The 12,674-nt window shown below is 32.3% G+C and overlaps 1 pseudogene; it reads right to left on the bottom strand.

Annotated features, from left to right (window-relative positions):
• Nucleotides 1–2,761: 2,761 nt before the first annotated feature.
• LOC129293360 (uncharacterized) lies at nucleotides 2,762–9,143 on the bottom strand (annotated as a pseudogene).
• Nucleotides 9,144–12,674: the final 3,531 nt, after the last annotated feature.

Genomic DNA, 12,674 nt, shown 5'->3' with positions numbered 1-12,674 from the left:
TGGTTTGGGTTTTGTCCACTATTGAGTCATTGTTCTAGAAGCTTTTTATTTTTTATTTTTTTTAACTTTTTGTTACTTGTGTACATTAATTTAGGAGAATCCTGCACTTTAGAGGAGCATGCCTATTAATAGTTTGGAAGTATATTGATGATTGTGTGAAAAGTATTCTTTGTTTTCTTTATGATCATCATGCATCTATTAAGCTGGAACAAATTTGTCATGCTGACATTCTAATGTGTCACTCCGTGTATGACATGAAAAATCTGGATTTCAAAATCTGTCTTGTCTGTTTATGGTGAAAAATTTATTATAGTTATGGGTCAATGCTTTGTATGGACTTTTCGGTAAATTGCACTATTAATGGGTTATAAATAATGCAGCTTCCTAAGATTTTGTATTATATGTAAGGGTGATTGACATTTAAGACCCTCTCAAGAAAATTTATCACAATAAGGGTTCATAAAATTTGGATCGAATATTGTTTTGTGAAAATACGTATATGTTGTTAAAAGCTAAACCTTAACTATATTTTCAGCTTTTAACAACAACATACACGTATTTTCACAAAACAATATCCGATATAAAACTTGTAAGTCGTTATTGTGATAAATTCTCTTGAAAGGGCTTTAAATGTCATTCTCCCTATGCAGAAACTAGTTAATCAGCTTAATTTTATCTGTGTAAAAAAAAATTTGGGTAATGCTTTTATAATTGGTGCTCCTTGTGTGTAGTTTCCTTCAAGATCATCCTTGCAAGGTGGTCTGCCAAGTGTATCAACTTCAGGTTTAATGCTTCCTTCAAGCCTAAGTAATCCATCACTTGCATGGAATCCGCACGGGTATGGATTAGTGCAGCCTCCACAAACACAACCTCATCCATTAGCAATGGCACCAAGTACATTAATCCATCCATCATTCTTCTGTTGATTATTTCATGATTCATGCTGAGGCTATTCCACTTTTCCCCCACTGTATGCTGACCTGTGTTTTGAAAACCTCAGGGCCTTACACGGGGCAACAAGTGCGAATGAACATGGCAATGGCAAGGTAAAACTATTTGGTTATGATGATATTTACTTTTTTTCCCCGTTCTCTGGTACCAATGTGAGTTTAGGAAGCATACCTGTCAGTTGCACGTGTAGATAGGGACAAGTGGAGTTACTTGAACTCAGTTTCTGGTTCACAGTGAATGCATGAAAGAGAAGGGGAGAGAGAGAGAGAGAGAGAGAGAGAGATGTTTTTTGCTTCTGGATGCAGAGTGAATAAGTCAGTTTTCACTATAGCCTCATAGTCCATATAACTCCCATGCACTCAGTAGGTAATTTTGGGACGTGCATGTTGCTGAAAAGCTGTACTCACTCATTTTTCAAATAAAAGGGAATATTGCACTGAAGAACCCTAGTATCTCATTAATATCCTGAGAAGTCCCCATCTAACAACGTGAACTTGGGTTTAGGCTAAAGCTTGATCCACCAAGACTGCTAAACCCAAAACTCGCCTACATAAAATGTCACATTTTACAGGGAACAGTTAATCTGTTAGGTATAGTGCTTGTAGAGAGTTCTGGAGTTTTTACTACTAGTCTTGGTCTGTGAAGTGAGGATGAATTTAACTATACAACAAGCAGCCTTATCCCACTAAGTGAGGTCGGTTACATGAATTGTCCTACACCATTGTGCTTTACATTTATCAAGTTTTTAGAAATGTTAATTAAGAGTTAATAACTTTTCAAAATCGTTCTCTTTAGTTTTCCTTTACTTCTTTTAACAGAGTTCAAAGTTATATTTTTCACTCTTCCTCTGCCTTCTGCAATATTTTTTGTCCATGTTCAAATTATATCAAACGATTTTCTATTATTTTCCCCGCAATAGGTGCGACACTCATTTTTTTCCCGTATATGCTCATTTTTAATTTTTTCTTTACGTATATGTTCGCACATTTATCTCAACATTCTTATTTCTGCTATTCCAACTTTAAATATATGGTTGTAGTATTGAATCTCATAATTGCAGTTTGGGATTTTCAAATCAACTTCATGTGCAGGCATCAGCATCAGGAGATTCGGAGCTTTGGTGCCGAGGGAGCTGCTTTTGGCTTCACAAGCTCAGATCAGCATCTGACTGGTACATTCTCAGCCCCTCCTTCCTCAAACCTCTCTTCTGCAGAAAGGAATCCATTTGGATGAAGCCAAGAACCTAATCTTGTTGCTCTCTGTACAAATCATCAGAGAGGTTTGTGGTTTTCCATTTTCTGTCAGTTAAAAGCCAATCACTCAGTGTGAATAGTGATTTTCGTTGAGGGTCAAAGTACAATATCTCCCTCGGTCCTGTAAATTGTTTATAACATATTGAAAGTAGCGTAATAGGAGTTGGGGAAAATCATAATTAAAAACCTGTGAGAATCAATAACCACCATTGAAAACCATAAAATCTTGAAATTAAATTCTAGGGTCCTTTTTGCAGTTTACAAATTGTTGTTGCAACTAAAATACCTGTAAAAGTGAAATTTACATTTCAGACAGGAACGTTTTAGTCAAAACATAATTTTTTAAACGACAAAAGAGGACCATGATCCAAAAATTCAATTTTAACATTTTATGGTCTTGAATAGTTATTACTGATTTTTGCCGGTTGTTAAGTGTGATTTTCCTAAGAATTATGTAGTAAAGACCAAATGAAACTTTGCTGTTAAATGGTAAAATTATACTCCCACCCTCCTGTTGGTGCAATTATGCACATTTGCAATGGTAGCCTAGATGGTGCTGAGCAGTTGTGTTGTATGATTTTGTAACCCTTGTATAATTTTACATGATGTATAATATAGCGCGGCCAACAAATTATAGTCAACTACAGTTTTCTTGTTTCCCACTACAGTATACCTAAGTCCATTCCTATGTGGATAAAATAGGCAGCAGATCCTGGAAATCCACTTTTTAAACGTAGAATCACTATTCTATGTGATGAATGCTGCCAGGGGGCATAGTGCTGCACCCTAAAAAAAAATTAATAAAAATTTCCTACAATTCGCTGCAACATCCTTCTCACCTTGAGACGCTAAAACGGGGGAATTGAAACATGAGGTCAAATAACCTTAATTCACTTGAAGGACCTTGGTCTTTTTTGTCCTCCAATAATTTGACCTCATGGTCCTGAACTTCCCCCGATAAAACAGGCTTCTTTTTAGGCCAGGAAACCAGCAATAAAACTCCTTTAGCAAATTATGATGACCATCCATGAATCTCCGTACACGTGCAGGTTGAGAAGAAGACTGCAAGCATATCCTCACGTGGAAATGAATCAGATCCCATCAGAATAATATGTGAAGATTGCCCTGTATCCAGTGCTTCTGATGGATAATTTCCTACCTGGCAGAGCTGGATTTGATCATCCAAATCTTCAACCTAAAAGGGAGGATTAAATAAAAATCTCAACTAATATGAACGTTCCTATGTAGAATTAGTTTGTCGGCTCTTCCAGACGACAGGTGCCACCACTATCCATACTGTCAGAAAATAAAAAAACTCCTTATTAGGATGCATTAAAAATTTCATATGGATTAACTAAAGAATTAAATCAAGATACATAAGCTCTATGTCCCTATCAAATTGACTTGAACTATTTTGATAGAAAGACAAACCTAATATATATCTAGATTAACTAAGTTCAGTATAATATTAGAGTCATCTGATCTTGGACATATTTTTTTTTTTTTTTTTGGGTGAATAAATATCTCCTGAAATAATTAGAATAATAGGCAGACCACTCCAACTAAATTGTTATATACACAAGGGTTAAGATTTAAATCTTAACCACTTAAGTGATGAGAGTATTTATCACTCATCAATTTTAGTGTATAAAAATTAATATTGTTAATCATGTGCCCTGGTGCTTGGTAACGAGTTAGTACATTGCATCTCTCGATGAGAATGTATAATTCCTGGGTATCAAAGATACTTACAGTATACACAGACTGCGAGCCATTCATTTACAATTCTGACCCAGGTACTGGTCCAGCCCACATCAATTGTCCATCTGCAGAGGAATAAAAAGCATTAAGTGTTATTTTATTTCCGGATCCTTCATGAATTCTCTGAAGGAGCTTTCTTTTTTGTTTTTTCTTTTTTTCTTTTTTATGGCCAACTGAAGAAGCTTTCAATGAGTGTAACATGACATTGGTTCAAGTACATTTACGTCAGTCGCATTATTGATGGCCATTCTAGCGTTGTAGTGGAATCTAGAACTAAAACTTGACAGAAGCTACATTACTGCTGGGTACAATCGCCACTAAAGTAGAGTATATGATTATTTTCCCAAAAAAAAAAAAAAAACCGTTTATGCTGAGCATTAAATTAGTAATTAAATAGACCAACCATAAGAGGGGACCATACTTCCTCATTACATGATGACTATTAGTATTCCATCCGATCAATAGCATTGCGAAGTACATAGCTCCTGTGGCAAACACAAAAGTGGAAGAAGCCATAACCATAGGGAACATCATCTTCTGCTGGTGGCGTATCATCCTTCCTGAACTGCAGAGATGTGTCAGATATGCACCGGTGGGAACCTCCTTCAAAAGTGCAAGTCCAGTTCAAATTATGCAACTAACCTGAAAGCATTTGGAATCTATGCCCGTTGAGAATGTTGCAATGACGATAGCGAGTATTGCAACAATAAAGCTCTGTCAACAAGAACCATTTTTCTCGTGTCAGCAAAGTCAATATACACACACTTTTTACCAAGCTTACAACTATAATACTAGAACTAAGTTTAAATAATCTTTTGAGTGCGTGAATTAATATTTACAATTATGCTTAACCAATCTGTTTTGGCTTTGGTGTCTGACTTTCTGATGCAGTTTTCTCCTGCTGGTTCACTGCAGGCACATACATGACCAAAATGTCAAATTCATCAGAAACCAAGACGTAAATCTAAGGGATTACCTGAACAATGCTCGATCTCTATTATAAAGTAACTATTTCATTGAAATTAAGGAGAGGTAGTTAAGTTATTAACTTTGTTTGAAAATAAAATAAACTTCCAATTTTATCACTATTTAAATGGAAAATTTTCAAATTTGCATTACATTTTTTTCTCATAATCAATAAGTTTAAATAGGGATAATATTAAAAAAAACATAATTATTACCTTATTAAGTGCCTTATATTAAAGATTAAAAAATCGTTCTAGAAGGCACTGTATAATAGAGACAGTAGAACAGAATAAAAGATACATATGTTTCCACTAAAAGAATTTTCCAGCATGGAGAGGGATCATTGTTAGATAAGACAAAAAGCTCAAAACTATAGGAGAAAAGAAGCAGCCATGCCTTCTAACGGCACACCAGCAAAGGAATACAACATAAAGCCCCATCAGACCTGGAGTTAGAATGCCAGCATTCACCTATAACAGTGAAATTTAGAAATTCCTGTTAAGTTATAATGTAAAATGAATAGAACCAGCAAAGACCCTGATTGAAGTAGAACTTACTTTTGGGTGCAGAGACACATTTGTCATCAGTTGGAGAAGCACTAATGTCCAAGTGATGAAGAAAATGTTGAGGAGGCAAGATGGTTGTGGTGCATACCAAATGTACATCAAATAAAATAATCCCCACCAAGCAGATAACATACGCAGTAGTTGCAAACAATATCACGTGAATTTGGCTGCAAAACATTTATAATTTAAGGCGTATTAGAAATAGAAATGATGTTATCCTAAATTTATCAACTTGTATTTGTATGTCAACCTATACAAATGGACTGGACAATTAATGCACAGCAGACAGCTTATAATTGTTATCCCATCCTCACTACTATTTTGTTTTATGAATAAATTAGCATTTATTCTCCTAGTTAGCCCACTCTAGACAGTTGAGAGCTTCAATACCTCAAGAAGGAATCATTAGTTCATTAATACAAATTACCGAAGTACTATGTCTTGCTTAAATGTTTAACAACAATTCCACCGTCAAAGTATACAGCTATTCCATTAATCTCAAGTAAACTGTTCATGCACAGGAATTATTAGTTCATTAACCGAGAAATTCTTACCATCGGTCTGCATATTTTTCAGACACGCAACGATCATTCAGCCATGTAATGAAGCTGATTATGCTTACTAGTTGAATAGGAGAAAAACCCTGAGGAAAAAAGAACAGAAATCTGTTTCAACTTATCACTTCAGGAAATGATAGATGAAAATCATTTATACAAGGTACAAACTTACCCGGCACCAAAATGAGCAATCTCCCCTGCCAACAAAATTGCGACAGTAAAATAACAAAGGCTATATTAGCGACATTTATTATGACAAGATGCAGTAATACTAAGAAGCTTATTGCAAATATACAATTTACCAACCGTATAGCTGAATAAATCCAGACGGAAGTAAAAACGGGAAGACTGTCATGGCGACCCAGAGAATCAGCTTGACCGTCCACCACCCAGAGTGCCATGAATCCCTCGGTTCGTTCAATTTAGAAGTGCCAGCGGTTGAAAAAACATCGTGATAAAAATATCTGATCTAGGATTAAGGATCACTACGGAGACTTTAAGAGTAACTCATTGAGCTAAGTGGCTAATGATTGCACTCTTTGGCCAAGAGTATTCGTGATTTTCTATTCACTAAGTATAAATGGAAATAAATTGGTAAGTCATTATGATGCACGAATATGGGAATACGGCATTTTAAAAAAAAAGAAAGAAAGAAAGAAAAAGGAAGACGAATGGTAGGTTATTGTTAACAATAGTACTACCAGAATAGATTAACATATAATGAGTGAAAAATAAATAATATTGTATTCACTCATAGAAATTTTGTTTTTGTTTTTTTGTGCTACCGGATATTTTATTAAATTTCAAAGCATTTAAAGGCAAGGCGACCTTGTTGCTTTCTTTATTTATACAAGCCTTGTGGAAATCATCAACTATGCTTCTTGCTTAGGATACAAAACAACCGAAGCTCACGCGCAAAACACCATCTGCACCCAAACAGTCTTTCCCACCATCGCATCCTTGGAACCCTGCAATGCGTATATATGACATTTTTAGCTATTACTATTATAGGAATGCAAAGGGTTCAGATGAAAACGACTTTAGATTGGAGCGGAAATTTTTAAGATTAATAAAAAATCCAATTTACTAATTTTGAACATGATGCTTTTCATGATTTTAGAAATATAACACTGCCTTCACCATTTCGGTCATCAAACAAAGTATCATAACAACCATACATCTGAGCTTCTGAGAGTTGATCGCATTATTTGATTAATAGAAAATCGGCTCTAAGATAATGCATGCGCCAAGATGAGATGTCAGAATTGCAGGCCTAAATTCACCATCTCATGATGCAAAATCTTTCTATCCACATATTTAATTAAAGTAGTAATGACATATTCGAGCATGGGAACTGATCTGATACCGCGAGAAGCAGCAGTAAGCTAGATGTTTGGTGATAACTAATAACGTGATAGGTAATAAAAGTTAAAACACTCCAAAAGATTTAGACAATCTTACTTTCCATTTCGGTCAAAGCACCACGAGCATAATCTCTGGCTGCCCATGCCAACAGATTTGCGACTAGAAAAATCAATCCGTAGGCATATCTTGCCATCCAAGGATTCGATGCATGCATTGCGAAATTGACTGAACCAGGAAAATCCTTTGATATGGTGATGCCAGCACATCTCTCGTTACGAGTACTGCTGCTTGGTTCGCTTTCCATCTCTTCTTCAACGCATCGTTTACCGAAAAGCATCAGTAGAACCTTTCGTTCTAATAAGATCTTCCGATGATGCCCTGAAATGCAGAAACAAATTTGTCTTTATCATGGGAGATACATGACTGTTTTAGCTGTGCATAAACTGAAACTGAAGATTTTAATAAACGATTCAAGTGTCTTCACGTAACTGACGGAATAATACTCATTTCGTTAATTCTCAACAATCGTAGAATTTTCGGCCAAGTGTGTACCATAAAATGAGTAAATTATAATAACAATTTTATCTGTTTCTCTTGCCAAATCTTCGCTCAAGCTCTCATTTCCAGTAAGTGAAGCGGTCAACTGTAATAAAAGATAATAATTCTCACTGTCTTCTTTGAGGGAAATAAAAGTTAACAACTCATAATCAACGTCGCCACAACCAAATCGACGACGATAGCAATAAAGAATGTTTACTAAAAATAAAAAAAGAAGTTTCCCACAAAATCCACACAGAATGAGTCGATAGAAGATTCCATAGTTCAACAAAGTCCCACCCATCCAAAACTGATTTCTGAACCTCCAGCTTTCAGGAGGTGGTGGTAAAACTCACCCAAACATTCTTTCTATGAGGTTCAAAATGGAAATGACACTTTAAGCCTTCCTTAATTCAAACAATCGATAAAATAAAATACACGAAGACGAAATCAAAATCAGAACTCTGTTATCAGCCCAGGCATTTGGTTTGGAAGAGTCAAGTGTAATGGAGTGATTCGTTTCCTTTAACTCGAAGCAAGCGTTCAAATTATGGTTTGTTTACTATTTCCAATTCCGTCGGCAAACAAAACATCCAAAGTTTGAATCGTTCGTATTTCATAGGCATTAGGCAGTTCCATTAACAGTTTTTTAAAGGAAAAAAAAAATCTACTCTGTAATATGATAACATGCAATCCAAAGGATATGAAATTTGAAACAGATCATCCAGCAGAATAGCCATAAAAAGCAACGATAATACATCTGCGACCCGTTATGTCCTTCTTATAGACCAAATTTATAAAAATACTTCTGCGAAACATTAACGGAATGCTAAGCAATACAGTCCTCGGCTACCCCAAAGCAAATGCAGAATCAATAATCAGAGCTAGGAGTGACTGAATTAAAGAAAGAGTAAACTAACAGAAATTAAAACCTTGCAATGGAGTTCAGAATCAATAACCGATCAGGCAATACAAAACGCGATCAATGCTTTGCCAAAAAAGAAAATCAAATCTAGAGGAGGAAGTACTCAAGAGATGAAGATCAATGCCGGTATGAAGAAGCCGAAGACGCAAGCGAACACTGAATCATTATTTCTGGAACAGGCTTGCTTCACTTTTCCATCACTACCTCTCTCTCTCTTCTTTCTTTTGAAAGAAGAAAACAATCAGAGAGAGATAGACTTGTGGATTTCTTTGTGCTTTTAGCTCTTTTAATAATAATTAAGGGAAGTGTATGTATTTAAGTGTGGATATTGCCTTTTGGTTTTTTTTTGGCTCAGCATTGTATGCTTTTTTATTTTTATTTTTTTATTTTCCCGCCGGAATATCCCAGTGCTTTCTTTCAAAGTCTTCTGCCAAAATTACCCATCTCACTGATTTTCTTTCACCCTATGATTCTATTATTATTTTTATATTTACTTTTACATTAAATGGTTCTTTTGTTACATAAAGTCAAAAAAGTAACTCATTATTTATAATAGTATGAATCAACTATAAATTTTATATTGCTGTATGATTGAGTATCAATATCAATATCAATAATATGATATATCTTGTGTGAGTAAAATTTTGGCAAAAAAATACATATTTGGTTTTTAATTTTATATTAAATTTTATTTGAGTCCCTTAATTTTATAAACTCTCTTTTCAATTCTCTCTAATTAGTTTTATTAACAAAAAAATGTCACATTAAGTTACTGAATATTGACCTTTTTTTAAATGTTGACATATTATGTTTAATTTTTTAAAATAAAAAATATTAACACAAAAATCATCCTTTGAGATTAATAATGTTAAAGTTGGAGGACTAATTAATTTATAAAATTAAAAAATTAAAATAAAATTATATATAAAATTAGACACAAATAGTGGCAGAGCCACGTACCTGTGAGCGGGGCAAATGCACCCCCTCACATGAAAAAAATTGCATATGTAATATGAAAAATTTATAATTTTACACTCTATATTTTTAGCTTTTTGAACTTTTTAGACTTATAAAAAAATTTGGGGGTCTAAATTTAAACTCCATGTCAACTTTCTTAATATATTTTTAGTAAAAAAATCTCAATATATTTTGCCCAAATAAAAATATATATAATTTTACTTATGTTATTATATTTTTTGCCTAATGTAATTAATTTTAAAAAATTAGAATATTATTTTTTTAATTATTTTTTTAAATTGTAATGTCCTGTATCTCTTGACTCAAGATCTTGGCTCTGCCACTAGACATAGATATGCACTTTTGTCCAAAATTTTCCATGTTGCCTTTACGCTTAGGTTAGAAATTTATTTAAGAAACTATTCTGTCTAATCTTATTTATAGATTACTTCTAATATATTTCAATAAAAAAAATTTTAAAAATTATTAACTCTATTTAATATTTTAATTTTACCTTTATTTAATATATATATATATATATATATTAATAATGTATTTTCTCTCTGCTAACATTTTGAAAGTAAAAAAAGAACTTATGAGTCATGATAAAAAGTTAACAGCATGTCTTATAAATGAGAAAAAAATCATTTTTTTTTTGTCTCGTAAATGAAACTAGAGGAACATTTCTTTCTTGTCTCATAAATGAAACCAGAGGAATATATTAAGTGTCTGATCCAAAATGTGGAAAATTATTCAAAAATTAAAAGGATATTTCGTAATTATTTTTTGAAAAAAGGAAGCACATATATATACATATAGACACATGCACGCTCAAAAGCATACATGGTGTGGTTGGTAACTCGAGGATCATAATCATGCCTCATTGGAAACTTTGTTGTTTCACGCCAAAGTATGCTTCATGTTTATTATGATTATGTTTTGCGTAATAATGGTAATGGGGAAACATATTGTTATTACTATATGCATGCATATAGCCTGATTTCATTGTGGCTGTCGAAGTTCGCATGGTTTGTAAGTAACTCCTTTTTTTTTTTTTTTTGGAGTCAATAGATTGGTTTGTAGCATTCAACTCATCTCTTTAGTGAATATGAATAATTTTAATTTATTTTTGTGCCACAAATTTGAATATTTTTATTGACAAAACCAACATATGTAAATAATTACTCTTGACTGGCTGAAGAAGAAATTCATAAAGATTGGTATAGTTCATCACTTTTAAATCTCAGTTATATAAAAATTCCACTAAAATTTGAGCCATGTATAAATAACTTATCTAACCTTTAAAATTTGATGACAATTTTCATACAAGTTTTTGAATTAGTACAATTAATCCTGTGCTATTAATTAATTAGTCTGTCATTCTAACAAAACATGACATTTTTTATATATTAACCATATTCCATATATGCACTTTAGTTAAGTTTAAAAAAAATAGCGATAATGAAACATTCAATCCCTCAAATTTATCTCAATTACTAATTAATTATTAAAATTATATATTTATCAATCAAGTCCCTAAAATTCATAACTACACACAAATGGTTAATCCTTATGGTTAGAATAAGAAAAAAAAAACTAATTTGTAGGTCTTTGTAGTCTTATTCAATTTTAAATTAGGTTTCTATAACTTATTTTATTTTAATCAAGTCTTTATAATTTGATCTACAATACTCCTTCTATTTAAAAATGTAAAGCATTTTTAACTGAATCTCTCCTCCCAATAAAATAATTACTTAATTTTAAACTAACCCTATCTTTTATATTTACTTCTATTAAATACCCTATAATAAATATAAATTCATTGTCAATAGGGGCACTTTTAAAAAAAGACAATGATTATATTTTAAAAGATTAAAAATGTCTTATATTTTTTTAATATCTAACTTTTTAAAAAATATCTTACATTTTTAAATGACGGTATATATATTAACTCCTAAAGACTAAAATTAATAATGAATTATTAAATTTCACAAAACAAGAATATTCTTGGAGTTCATAAAAAAAGTTAATTTAATATTTTTAGCCGAAATTGAAAAAAATAATATTTGATTTAGTACACTATGTTTATTTTTATAATTTTTATAAAAAATATATATGTAAAAAAAATATTTAGGAGACAACCTAATTATATAAGTTTTGAGTTAAAAAATTATGTAATTAATTATCAAGTTATATAATCATTTAATAAAATATAAAAGCTCTTAATTTTGTTCTTTTAAAGGAAAAATTTTAAGATTTTAATCTTCAAGGATTAAAAAATTTAATTGATCAAACTATAAGAGTTTAATTAAAATAAAATTAACAGGGACTTAATTTAAAATGGAATAAAACTATAAGGATCTATAAATATATTTTTTCAAAAAATAATTATGTATGGCTATAAAACTTTAAGGCCTAGATTGATAAGTACCAAACTTTTAAAGACTAATAAATTGATAATACTAAATGGTGAAATTAAAATTTTCATTATCCCAATAAACTATATAAGCATAACATCAAACTCGAGAGATTATATGTATAACGATGCCTTGTAACCTAAGATTCCTATAGGTATAAGACTATGAGCTTAGAGGGCATTTGAATGAAGTTTGTGTGAGCCACGAGATGATCCACTAGAGATAGTTGAAGTCTTGTGAACAGAAAAATTCCTTGAATGCAAAAAGAAAAAAATTAAATACACAAAATAAATTAGCACAATTGAAAGAAGATTGGAGCCTAGTGCTATACGTAAATTAGGCAGGATCTCACTACGTTCATTCATATCACAAAATGGTCCTTCTGGTGGATTCCTGAGCCATTCTGCACTATAAATCCA

Source organism: Prosopis cineraria, unplaced genomic scaffold (assembly GCF_029017545.1).
Source record: "Prosopis cineraria cultivar Desert tree isolate PC_DT_omini unplaced genomic scaffold, ASM2901754v1 PC14, whole genome shotgun sequence".
In the NCBI taxonomy this organism is placed as follows: Eukaryota; Viridiplantae; Streptophyta; class Magnoliopsida; order Fabales; family Fabaceae; genus Prosopis; species Prosopis cineraria.
The sequence above is the reverse complement of the archived record's forward strand: the minus strand, read 5'-3'. Positions and strand labels throughout refer to the sequence as shown.